At 50.1% G+C, this 13701-nt stretch overlaps 1 protein-coding gene across 7 annotated transcripts in view; it reads right to left on the reverse strand.

Moving 5' to 3' along the window:
• Positions 1-13701, reverse strand: part of LOC135454817 (uncharacterized) — an 81401-nt gene that overhangs the window by 7472 nt on the left and 60228 nt on the right. The window contains exon 1 of one of the 7 annotated variants that reach the window (XM_064727376.1): positions 11791-11924. The exons of 3 other annotated variants lie outside the window; for them this stretch is intronic. The gene's annotated coding sequence lies outside the window, so the exon portion shown is untranslated. Of the gene's footprint in view, positions 1-10306; positions 10398-10560; positions 10580-10609; positions 10641-11790; positions 11925-13701 lie in introns of those variants that run through there. 3 more of the 7 variants (XM_064727362.1, XM_064727383.1, XM_064727338.1) reach the window with 3 other exon arrangements.

Here is a 13701-nt window from a genome sequence, read left to right on the forward strand (position 1 = left end):
CACAGTACAAACTCAGAGGCTCAGAGAATTAAGTCTTTTATGAGTTTCTCATGTCACTATCCCCTTTTCTGAGAAAATGGTATCTCTAGCAACTATTCTCTTCCTTCTGAGAAGTACATGGATAACCAACAGTAGCCATGATATAGAGGCTGTATAAGTAATCACTCTTTTTAGGTACTTTTAAAAAATCATTCTAAAACAGTCTTTTGCAACAGACATGTTGCCCGCTACTCTCACAAGCGTAACTTTCAAGAGTTGTGAATAACACTAACACTTCTTGTCAAACAGACGACTGTATGTCCATTAAACTTATTTTTAATGTATTTAACAACATTTCAGTGCATTATTAATCAACAGGGATGCATGGCTGTCCTAGACAGCTTCTGACTCTGTAAAACTCCTTCACCAAGGACACTAAGGGATGCTGGTGATCAAATTCAAGGTGTACACAGACAAACAGCAGATGGGAAATTGAAAAGCTCTCTATTATGTAAAAAACACTTGAACTACTTGGTTCACTTGGGACTGGAACAAGCTCTTGGCAGATTCTGACACAGTTCCAGAAATCAGTCTGGGGAAAAAGCCAAAAGAAAAATTCTTTAAAAAAAGCGCTCAAAGCCTAAGTTAGAGCTATGTGCTTCTGCACAGGAACATGATGAGCACTTCCCTTCAGCGTTCCTGCCATTTCAGCCTCAGCCGAGGCACTGGCAGGTGCGGGGCGGCCGGGGCGCCGTCGGTCGCGCTCCCTGTCACGACATGGCGCTGACCTCAGCTCAGCCTGGCACAGCTGCCAACACCACTGCAGCTCCACCTCTGTTAGCAGGGCTGGGAGCAGCCCATGTGCTTTACAAGTGCAGTTTGGAGCTCCCTGCGTGGAGGGTGGCTCACCTGAGCAGCAGCCGGGCTGCCATGGAGTGCCAGCTATTGTAAACACCGATAAAGATCAAAAGCTCAAACTATAAGGGATTTTTTAAGAAACATTTTAACAGTATTTCCCTAATATATGACAGGCTTCTGCAGCTTTCCATGTCATGTTAGCAGTTAATAGCCTTAGCATCAGTCAGCATTGCATGCAGGAGTCCAGTGGGTAATGAGAGTTCTCTGTGGCCTGCTTTCATAGCTTTGGCTTCTGTCACAACTTCATTTACTTTTCAGGAGTTAGGAGAAACAGGCAATCTCCTTCCTCTTACTTCTCTGGGTTTGTTTTTTGAAAAATTTAAATAGGGACATCAGCATGAACAACCACAGGTAAAAGACACCTGTGTCAAACTTGCCAGCAAGCCATTCTCTAGAAACTAATCTGTTGAAAGGGGCTGGGGGAAAATATGCTGAAATACTGGATGGGGAGACAGGACGAAGGAGACAGCAGTTTGCTCTTCTACAATATTAACACCACACTGCTTGAACAAAAGGCTTGGGAGAAACAAGTCACTAATCAGTTCAGCACAGAAAAAACCCAAGTGCCTTTTCCTTCCCTTTCGGCATCCCTTCAACAGGCTCCCAGAATGGAAGATAAGCAGCAATCCTCGGGCATAGCTCCTTGGGCTGCAGTCCTGTCAGTTCTCATAAGCTAAGTGGGGCTGGGATGGGTCAGTACAGGACAGAGCTCCTGTGAGAAAAGCCCAGTGCTACAGCAAGCAGTAATTCCCCACTGTGCTGCAAGGGGACACGACAGACACCAGCCAGAATTGCTGGTGAGCCATACACCTTCCTTCATGGGAACCTTCACAGCTCTGCTCTCCCTCCTCCCAAATGAGCTCTTTGCCAAGGCCCCCCTGAGCATCACCACCTTCCAGCAGCGCCTGCCAGACCAGTTTTCGTTCAGGATTGTCACCAGCAGCTCTGCTCCTCTGCATGAGCCCTCCCTGCTGTTCTCAGGCACCTGGGGAGCTCAACACCACAAACCCAGCATGCCCATGGGAGCAGAGCTGAGGAGCTACTGCATCCCTGCAGCTCACTGCTGGGTGAAATGTGTCCCTGGAGCACTGAACCCCTCATGCCCTTGCTTTCAGACCCACATTGGGCACGTGAGAGCAGCACGACCCTCAGTGACACCATGCAGTGATTCCACACTGGCTTCCCAGCTATTAAATGCAGGATTCTCCACACAGCAATGACTCTTCTAAGGAGTAAGGCACTTCAAAGAACTCCAGCAAGCAAAAACTGCATGTACACAGTACTCCACGATGCTACATGATGATATCAAAGCTGCTGGGATGAAAAACTGACATTTGATAAATAACATGAGGTCACCTCAAAGATCTCAGAACACTGCACGTAAAAATGTTATTTTGACAAGAAATTAAGCAATTGTATAATCAGGTCTATTATCAAATCTACTGCTTTGACACGATCTTCTAAAAGTACGAGGAGCATGCAATTGCAATTGCTGCAGGATCCTCCCTCACTCAACACAAGATGTAGGCATTTAATATTCCTCTAGTTAGCCACGCATGTACAGCACAGCCTAACGCACTTCAAAGTATTTACTGTGCTCTGTAAACACAGCGCTACTTTCAAAGCCTCATAGCTGTCAAATCAAAGCTGCCTTTCACTAAAGCATTCAGAAGCATTTCTGCTGCATGGTGGCTATTTGCCTGACAGTTTCAACCTTCTATCCCCCAACCACAAGAAGGTTAAATATTTTTTTTTATATATGCATATATATATAAAATTATTATTTTTAAGAGGCAGAAGAAAGTGTTTTCTTGCTAACGAGCTGTCAAATCATTTTGACCTGAAGTTTATTTTTTTTTTCCTCATTCATACATATAAAATGTGGTGGAAAACTTCCACCATCACAAGTTCTGAAAAGAATTTCTCCATACACTGTCCATTGTACCAGCTGTCTCTGCTGAGGCTGGGCCTGCTCACCTCAGCAGGATATAACTTGGTTTTATATTACACTGCAAATACATTTCTAATCAATCCTCAAACAAATCCAGATTGGTACATAGATAGAACATTGCCATTTCTCAGGCAGTGGAACAGTGATATCACGACACCTGAAGAAGTCAGTTTAGTAAAATGCAGAAAGCAGAGCTCTGAGCAACCTGAAAAATGCTCTGCACTGCCTGATCTCACCCAGTGTTTTTATCAGTGAGCCACTAAACCAGAATTTCTGTTCAGGTCTTCACAACTCTGTACACACTGCAAAGGTGGCAAAGATAGCTTGACACAACAGACACAGGCAGACTCAGAGACTTAAAGCAATTTGTAGAGCGTAAGTAACGTGGTCAAGTAGATAAATCACGGGCACGTTCAGAGCCGAGCTCTGTTCCCAAGTTTGCCACCAAACCCAGGCAATCCTGGCTTTAACAGAGCCCATGGGCCCCAACACCCCGCTGATAAGGTAAAACAGATTCTGCACCCTTTGTTCAGAAGGCACAGGGGACAACCACAGGCACACAGAGACCATCAGTGACAAGGTGGGTCAGATTTAAAGCTCTCTTGCCCTGCTACTATGCAGGCAGAGCCTCACCAAGAGGAAAACACAGCAGCACTGCTTTCTTTAGAGGCCAACAGCCATGCAAACAAGACAGCCAGCTCAGAGGAACTGCCAGTGCTAGGAGCTGACCAGGCAGCTGGGTGGGTATCTGTGCCTGCACAACTGCTCTGAACCCAATACAGAAAACAGCAAGCTCCCCTCCATTCCACATGCAGCTGAATTGTTGTGTGTATCACCCACTCTTTATGCCCCTGACTGTACCACTAAGGAGCACCTAAAACCAGCACTGTTGTCAAGACTGCAGCACCCCATTTTCAGTGAAACCTCAGAGGACATTGCTCCTTCTTTCTTTGTTGAAAGAAATCATGTCAGTGGCAAAAGGCACTTCTTCCTTCCTTCGAAAGGATTTCATTGATTCTGCCTAGGCTTTAAAAAACAAACAGGCCAAAAACACCTTCTAGCTCCCCTGTTAACCTCCCTTCCCTATTCCACACGCATCTTCTTGGAGGCCAAACAAGGAAAATCCCACTTCTGCTTTTAAGTCTGTCTGAAAAGAAAGGGATCTCTCTAAAGAGATAACATTCATTCTTCAGATATAGTTAACTGCAATTTCATAACAGTATTTAAAATAAATTCAATTAGTGTTGTCAAAGTACATCAAAATCAGAGTGCTCAGATTCAACTTGCAAAAGAATATGTAAGAACAACCCACAGAAGTAGGAATAAAGAAAATGTAAAAAGTTGTGAGGCAGCAGTTCACTTCAGAATAGCCACAGTTTCCCAGATTTCAGGATGGTTCACCAGGATCCAACCAAAGCCTATGGCACATCTCATATGCTGGTTCTCAATCAAGTTTGCAGAGGAGTGTGAGAACCCTGCTGCAAACCCAGGCACAACAAGCTACTCCATCCCTCCCTTTCCCAATATAGAAGCACAACTGCTAGAGCAGAACAAAAAAGAAGGCTTAGACCACAGGCTTAATACCTCTTCCAAAATTTCTACTGCCACTGATTATGATAATTGAATATTCTTCATATTCTTAAAGACATCTGATGCTTTTTAACTCTTGTTGAATTCTTGCTCCTCAGCAAGATTCTCACAGCATGAGTTTCACTGCTTAATTGCAACCACACTAAACAGTGTATCGTTAATTTACACTACATGTTCTCAATCAACAGAAAGTCTTGAGGCAGCAGAAACTCTTCCACAGCAAAGCCCCAACACTCTTCTGCTGGCCCTGCTTAAAGCTTCTTCAAGAGGGCTCCCCTTTTGATACCTTGCACGTACGTTCAGAGATGATTTTTGGCAAAAACAACAAGGTAAGCTGGAGGAGCTGTTCTCAGGCAAGGGAAGCTGTAACAAACAGGTGTAAAAAACATTTAGCAAGTTTAGCAGACTCTTAGCAATGTAGTTAGATGAGCATTCCTTTTGGCAGAGAACTGCTGGTACCAATATTTGCTGCCACCCCTGCGCCACACTGTGTGATGTGCCCGTGGCAAACCAGCCTGGCAAAGCGAGGCAGGCCAAGCATCATCATTTCTCTGCCAGGCTACTCCTGATCCAGATCAGCTCCCTGATCCCTTCCAGCATCCAGCTGCTCCACAACAGCAGCACCAGCACACACACAGGGTGGTGCAGAGTCAGAACAGATGAGCACCAAGGACTCCTCAAATCCCAGCTCCAGCACTGAGGGAAGAGCTCACAGGAATAGAGGGCAGCTCGGCCCACAGGTAAGGGTGCACTCACAAAGCACAGCCCTGCTTCTTCAAAAATATAAATCAGAAGTGAACACTGCAACAGTTCACTTGGATTCAGCACATTAAATGTCACCTATTGTTGTTAACCAGGATTTATGAGCCTGCATGTTCTTAAAGGCAACCCTTTGGAAATTTCCCAACAGATTGATTTTTTTTTTTTGTTCAAGTTCTTCAAGATTATCTGGAGTTCCTAATTATGAATAAAGTTCCTGTTCTTCTGGACTTGTGTAGTCCCCACTACAAAGGAGGTCAAGCTCCAAAACAATTAAACTTTTAAAGCAGTAAAACAAAAAACCTAACAGACAAGTAAGGGTACGTAGGGGAAAACCCTTACAAATTCAATAGGCAGAGCAGTGCTTGAACAAAAATTCGGCAATGAAATCTCCTTCCATTCACAAATTGCTCTGAAAAACTGAGTTAACACCTTTATTTTGCCAGCAGGAAGACTAGAGGGACTCCAGCAGAGCTTGTAAGCAGGAAATCCAAGCCCACAGCAAAACTTGCTGGGTTAAAGGACTTCATATCTGTGTAAACAGACCACAGACCTTAGGGAGGCACAGAGATTTCTGTGAAGTCCAAGGCCACACAAACGAGTTAGAAGGATTTTATGAAGGCTGCCTGCATTGCTATGAAGAAATTCTGACAAACTTCTACAAAGCAGAAGAGAAAAAGCCCTGCAAGGTAGCACAGCTCACATTTAAGATAAAATTAGTTTGAATACTCACTGGAGTGTAATTGCTTCACAGCATAAAGTTGTTGTTGCTGTTTGGGGTTGGAGTTTTTTTTCCTACTGAATTTATAAAAGACCAGCAAAATTCCTAAGCCATAGGCACAGTTTGTGAGGCAAGAGAATTGACACAGCATGTCAAGAATTCAGAGGAAAAAACAACATCTAGGAAGAAACACTTAGAAATAGGTATGGGAAGTCACTGTGCTGCAGAGTAGCAAGCCTTTGAATAGCTGGGAAATATGGATCAAAGGTACTCCATTCTTATCCACATCAAACATATAAACTGCTCAGAAAAGCTGTAGTAGATGAATATTTTAGCCTTGTGGCTTGCAGTCGCCTCAGTTTCTATATTTGGGTATTTGGTGACAAATGCAGTTTGGCTGTGGACTAACCCTGACTGAAAACAATCCAAGCACATGAACTGTAAAGATGAAATGGAAGCTGGGGGGGAAGGAGGGGAAGAAAGAGTCCACACCCTTTGTATCCATAATATCCAAAAGAGATCTACAAAGTTTCTGCTTGTATGACCAGAAACCTATTTATTTGCTTTCACGTTAAAATTCAAGTCCTGCCTAGCTTAGAAGACGGTGTTGACCAATAAACAAATTAACTCATCACAAGAGAGAAAAGCAAAATAACTCCCCAAAACAAACAAGGAAAAAAAAAACCTAGTGTACAAAAAGATGGCCACAACACTGCTATCATAGTCCAGCTACTCCCCCACACCAGAGCAAATCACAATTTTTCCCAGAACCTCCTCAGACATCTAGGAGCTAAATAATCTGTACTGGGAAAACTACACTGGGAAGTCATAAACAGAACTTTTACTAAACACTGCAAAAATCAAGTGCACGGGCAGAATCCATTCCCAAAAGAATTTATCACGTTAACCTGACCAAAGATGAGCAGCTGAATGGGAGGGGGACTTACACAAAAACGTGTTTAGGGTGGGGGCTTTTTTTGCTTGGTTTTGTTCACACTTATTTAACGTCAATGATTGATTAACATTTTGGATAAAGGAGGTCTTTGTTAGTGATTCAGCATCTCCACCCCTTCAATTAAGGTGTTAAGAGTTCACACAAGTGCAGTGAGACCCAAGATCCCCAGACCCCTCTCCACAATAAAATCCCGACCCAAAAAAAACCAGATTAAAAAACCAAAACAAAACAAAAACGCACTTGCCCCACTGAGAAAATTCCAAAATCCCAAAACTAACATCGTTGCTAACTCCAAGTCAAAAAAAGAAAGATGCCTTTCTTTTGTTGTTTGAGGAGAGGCCAGCAAGGGAGACATGCAAAGAATATGAGCCCTTGAGCCATTTTTATGCACTGAGTAAGAAAAAAAGGACACATTCATTAAAAATAATCTCTTTGGAGATCACTGTTAAAAGAAAAAAAATCCACACCGCGTAACAGAGCCATCATGCCAGCCTGTCCAAAATGGCTCTAAAAGCTGGGGAAAACAAGCCCTGTGGTTCAGGCAGGAAAGCAGATCCCCGTGCCATGGGATGCAGGCTGTGCTCTCCTGCAAGCACAGCTCCTGTGCCCAGATGGACACAAAACCACTCTGGGTGTGTGTGTGCCCTGATCAGCTTCCCAGCCCCACACCTGTAACACCCCACTTCAGCCACACTGCCCAGGACACACCTCCGGGAAAGCAGCAGAGAGGGAAACGAAAATAAGTGAGGATAAAACTATCTAAGTATGTTAATTCTTCCATTTTACTTCATATGCCACCTTGGCTAGCTTTCCAATGGTTGTTATTGTAATATCTTGAGCAATCGCTGATCAAATAATCCAATAAAACAGAAAAAAAAATCTGCATCACTTTTTTCCTCATGTTTTTAAAGACTGATGCATTTAAGGATCTCTCAGAGCATCCAATGTCTGTGTGGGCTTTTCACAGAGAAACCAAGGACAAAATACTCGCAAGGAAAATAAAAATGTTACTGGAACCCCTAAAAACAGAGAGAGCTGTCTCCCCCGCTTCCTCCAACTGTGTTTTGACAGAAAATCATCCAGTCACCAACAAGGAGGCTTAAGGAGACAAACTTGACTTGGCACAGCCTTTCTTCTCTGCCCAGACCAAGGAGAAGGTGCTGCTTTACCAGGTAAGGGCTACCAGACTTGATGTTTCTGTCCCAAAAGGGAGTTCATGGTTACTTCCAGACCAGCCTCAGAGTCCATGTTAGGTCTGACATCTGAAGAATAAAATAATCTTTCCTTTCACCCTGGTGGGCTTTGAATCACTCCACAACCAGCTCCCATCTGACACTTATTTCATTCTTTCTTTGCTGCATGACAATCTTCTGATTTCTCATGTAGTTTACTATTAGAGCACTAATCATGTAATCATCCCACCTTAATATTTTACACCCAAATAGCAACCCACCAATGGCTGTCACATCAGATTCTTCCCATCTGTCTCCTCATGCTTTGTCTATCCTCCCTGAGTAAAATCCACCTTCCATACCCCAGACATTCCATCTTCAGAGGCCTTTTTAGACCCAGAGAACCTGGGGACAGGGAACTGGACAACACAGGAATACAGGCTTCTCTCTCATCCTAGAAGTGGAGCCTTGCTGCCTGCATGCATCCACCTGTCCCACCATTTCCCTAAGCATTTGGGGTCTCTACTATTCATTTTTTGACTCATCATCTAACCCTTAACCTCACGAAACTTCAGATTTAGCCTCTCTTCCCCCTTTGCAGCCAGCCAGAGCACCGACTCCCTCTCATGCATACACACACAGAGGCTCTCCTCTACCTAGTAGGAATCCTTCCAAATAAACACATTTCCCCTGCCTTGACAGATACTGCTCTTCCCCACAATCCCCATACACAAGATCCCCTCCCACACTTAGTACCCCACCTACTAGTTTGATACTACAGGCTCAGTTTTCCTGGATTCCTGCTCCCCAGCTCTGGAGCCCCACAATTTCCCTCATGACATGTGCACCACCTCCCTCCTGCTGAAAGCACTTCCTACCTCATATTCCTGCACCCAGTGCTGCCCCAATCCCGCTCCCATATCTCTTTCTTACCATGACTCAAGTCCCAACTCCTCACATGCTTCCCCACTCTCCCCAGCCAACCTCATACTCATTTCTTCACCCAGCTCTCCACATTTTTCCTGCAGACACCCATAGTTCAGTACTTGTGCCCTCCTCAGGCATGTCCCAGGTGTTCTCATGTCCCACACACCATCTCCCACCCTCTCACTGTGTATTTCACCTTGTGTCCCACTCCCCACACCACTGTGCCCCAGCCCAATCACAGAGCTCACACACACACAAAGTGGTGTAAAAGTGGGGCGGGAGCTTTCTCCTGGGACAATCTTCACTCCCAATCCAACAGCCCCTCCCATCCCATGTCCCAGCCCCTCACTGAGATTGGAATCTCACAGCCACCTCTCTGGTCCACCCAACACTGTCCTGGCACTTCCACACACCTCGGGGCAGCACCCACAGCTCCACAGCCCAGAGCTCCCCACACACCTCGGGGCAGCACAGATCACCCCAATGCTGCACCCACAGAGCACAGCCCCAGTGCCCCACACACCTCAGGGCAGCACATATCACCCCAACACTGCACCCACAGCCCCACAGAGCACAGCCCCAGTGCCCCACACACCTCTCCACACAGCAGAGAGCCCCAGCGCATCCCCCGCACCACCGAGCATCCCACACATCCCTCGGCTCTTGGAGCATCCCATGCACCACACCGCGACCCGGGACAGCCCACACATGCCTCCTCCCAGCACATCCCCTGTGGCATCCCATACATTCCTCCATATAGCACAGCCCCCGGGGCATCCCCTGCAGCACGACGCCGGGCACAGCATTCCATGTGCCGCTCCACACAGCACAACCTCCAGGGCACCCAGGGCACCCCAAAGCACCCCACACATCCCAAAGAGCCCTTATGCCCCCTGCACCTCCTTCCATGGTGCACGGCCCCTGGAGCATCCCCTGCTCCCAACACGTCCCTCCATGGAGTACATCCTCCAGGCATCCCCTGCTCCCCACGGAGCATGGCTTCCAGAATATCCCCCATGCCCCACACACCCCTCCACGGAGCACGGCTCCCGCAGCATCCCCTGCTCCCCACACATCCCTCCACGGAGCACATCCCCTGCTCCCCACACATCCCTCCATGGAGCACATCGCCCAGGTATCCCCTGCTCCCCACGCATCCCTCCACGGAGCACATCCCCTGCTCCCCACACATCCCTCCATGGATCACAGCCCCTCAGGCACTCCATGCAACCCCTAGGCTCCCCCTCGCCGCCTCCTTTGGGGCACCCCCGGGACCCCCCCGAACTCTCGAACTCGGTGCGGGTGCCGGTGCCCGGTGCCCGCCCCGCACTCACCGCGCTCAGCCCGGGGCCGGCGGGGGCGGCGCGGCGGCTCCGTCCCCCTCCCGCACACACACACAGGCTCCATTGTCCGCCGGCGCCTCCCCCCCCCGCTCCCCGCGCACATGGTACCGCCCAGCGCAGCCCCTCGCGCCCGCTCCCCCCGCCCGCTCCCCCCCCCCCGCTTCCCCCCACACCGGTTCTATCCCCCCCCCACCCCGCGCCCCCCTCCCGCCGCGTCCCGCAACCCGCGGAGAGAGGAATGGTACCGCCCGTCGCGCGCGCCCCGCCCCGGCAATGGTACCGTCCGCTACTCACTCGGCCGGCGGCGGGACCGCCTCTCGCTCCCCGCGCCGCGCAGTGGTCTCGCCCGACCCCCCCGCCCCGCCTCTCCCCGGCCAGAGGGCGGGGACTGCGGCCCTTCCCCCTTCTCCGCACGGTGGTACCAGCCGGGCTCTTAAAGAGACAGGCTCCCCTCGGCCCTGTGGCCCCGCCCCTTCGTTAGCATAGCCCGGCCCCCGCCCCGCGGCGGCCACGCCCCCTCCTCCCCTTTTAAAGAGACCGCGCGCCCGGGGCTCTTCTTAAAGGGGCCGCTTCCCCCGCCAGCCCCCCGCTTCCCCCTCCACCCCAAACTCCCCTCAGCCGAGTCGGGCGCTGAGAGTCGCCCTCAGTGCCCCGGTTCCCTGGGCGGCGGGAAGGGCGCTCCCCGCGCTCCCGGTGCCCGCCAGGTACCGCAGGGGAGGCGCCCCCGGTGGGGCCGGGGAGGAGCCCTGGCGCTCCCCCTGGGGCGGCGCGCTCGAGGGTCCCGCCCCCACCCTGCGACCCCCCCCCCACATACAGCGGCACCCCCTTAACGGAAACGGCGCACGGGGCCCCTGAGGGGATGCGGGATCGGGGATGCGGGATAGGGCATGGCGCCGCCCGGCCCCAAGCTGGTGCCCTGCCCGCCCTTCTCGGCACCGGCCCGCCCAGGCCCACGCCGCTGCCGTGGTACCCCCGCCTCAGCCTCGCTCTCCCCCACCCCAGCCCTGGGGAGCCGAGGCGGCCCCCGGGAATCGCCGCCAGCCCGGTGGCGGCACGGCCGGGGGAGCCGCCGGACCGTCGTGTAGTGGCCCGGGCGCTGGCACATGTCCCTGCCTTCCGCACGTTTCTGAGGAACGCGGGGTGAGAGCGGGAGGGGGGAATTAGCGGAGGAGAAGCGCGTCCCTCCTCCCCGGGGCTGAGCACCCCGAGTGCCCACCCGCCGGGAGAGCCGAGGGCTTTCTTCTGAGCAGAGAAAGCGCCAGGATAAGCAGCAGCTTGGAACTGAACAGGGAGGGACCAGGCAGTAATGGCAAACAGACACAACCTATCAACTCCTAAAAATGCTCAAGGGCCCCATCCTGGACAAATGCTCCGTGTTTGGGGGATTAGACATCAATGTAGTTTGGTTTCAAACTGGCAGTGAAGAGTTTTGAAGATTTGTAGCAATCCCCCGCCCTTTTCAGTCTGAGACTTACTCTGTGAAAAGACGGCTTTCAACATCCACTAATCCTTCTCCTTCACCTCCACAAAATGTTCTTAAAATGGGCGCTCTCGTGGCTGTAAGGAAGAGGTTTCCAAGCCACCGGTGGCACACCGATGCAGCCGAACAGAGAAAGTCAGCGGATCAGTTTTGCTTATCCGCGCTGCCTGAATAACCTGTTTAGCCAATACAACATCAGTGAACAGAAATGCAGTGTCCTCCCTCCCCCTTTATCCTCAAACGACCCATTCTTTGTCCAACTCCCACTTTTAAGTAACTCAAGTCTTTGGAAGAAGACCCTTTTAGCGCAACATTCACGCTGGGCGTTGCTCTTGGCAGATAAAACCACCTCCTCTCTTTGCTCAGCCCTCAATCCCTTTTTCTCTTTTTGTCCCTCTCTTCTCCACCCCTTGTCCTTGCTCACTTGCAAACACTGTTAAAGAACTCTTTACAGCTTCCTGAGCACTGCAACAGTTGCTAATTATCACCTCTTACCCCAGATAGATACTCTTCCTTCAGGGACGTACTTCTTAACAGTGGGGTTTCACTCCCTCCCGGTTTGCAGACCAGAGACCCGAAGCATTTCCCGCTGGACAGACTTCCAGCCCACTGACACCTTTTCTAGACAAGTCCCTGGGGCTACAAGTTCCCAGGATCCACGACCCGAAGGTGGAAATCTGGTCTCTGACAAGTCTTTCCACCCACTGACGCCAGCCCCACCTGCACCTTTCCAGCGATCGCGGCCAGCACCTTCCACAGCTGAAGTGGCGGTGAAACTGGAACCACCACCTCTGCTGCCATCGGTTCCACACTCTCCTCTACATGATGTTTAATCCTCGCCCATTTTTATAATGATACGGGTCTCTTTTAATGCAACACCTGCAATTCCTCCTGCCCTTCACCATCCCACTAGGATGGTGCACGGCAGAGAATGTACCTCACAGTGCTTCCCGCAGGAGATCCAGTCCCACCCTCACCGACACCAGGAACCCATCGTGGTTTGCTCAAAAGGAAGTTGTTTGCCCTGGGCAGTAGAGGCTGGGATTTTTCTAAGGAGCCTAAGGAGGCCAGGCACCCAGCTTCCGTTTTCCAAAGGCACCTTTGAAAATCCTACTCTGTGCCTCCATCCCGATACATGGAACAGCAGTGATAAAATACAGGGAGTTAGCAAACTGCCTTTTTTGTTCTCCTCCCTCCTCCGACCCAGTACTTCTCTGCCTGGTCCCTTTAGGAGTTAGACCGGGGAAAACGAGCACAAAATGCTACTAGTTTGCAGATGCTGTGGTTCCTCCGACTCCCCTCCCATCCCCCCGACCCCATCCCCCCACATTTCAAACAGTTATAAATGACTGTGCAACTCGGCAGGCAGCGGTCTCAAATAACCACACCAAGCCTCTCCCCTCCAACGGCTTTAAGTCTCTTCCTTCCTCTCTTTGGGGCTCCGGAGAGCAGCGATCAAGGTGCTCTGCTTCGATCTCAAGAGTTAAGTTGCTGCTTCACCCACCACCTTTGGGAATCCACCACAGCAGTGAATTCCCAAGGCTGTCCTTGAAGGGTTTTACCATGGGAACTGACAACAACAGGCTCCAAAACGATCCTAACTGGTTGTAAGCCAGGATTTCAGGTAGCAGAGCCCCAGATGTTGGGACTGTCCCCATCAGCCTCGAGAGCAGCCCCCTGTACTGGGGCCTTGCCCTCCCTTGGCCAAGCTCTAAAAGCTGCCCCAGAGAAAGCAGCTGTCCCGACTCTTTAGAGCACTCCGGCAAATCCAAGAACATCTTGGAAGCATTACAGCTCTCACCACACTGTGTATGCTCTCCTCACAACTCCCCGTCTGCAGCGAGGGCAGGAGATCAGCCTGTCTATTCAAAAGCACTGCCCTCTTCCATCAGAGCAACCCAAGCCT

Source organism: Zonotrichia leucophrys, chromosome 1 (genome assembly GCF_028769735.1).
Source record: "Zonotrichia leucophrys gambelii isolate GWCS_2022_RI chromosome 1, RI_Zleu_2.0, whole genome shotgun sequence".
Taxonomy (NCBI): domain Eukaryota; kingdom Metazoa; phylum Chordata; class Aves; order Passeriformes; family Passerellidae; genus Zonotrichia; species Zonotrichia leucophrys.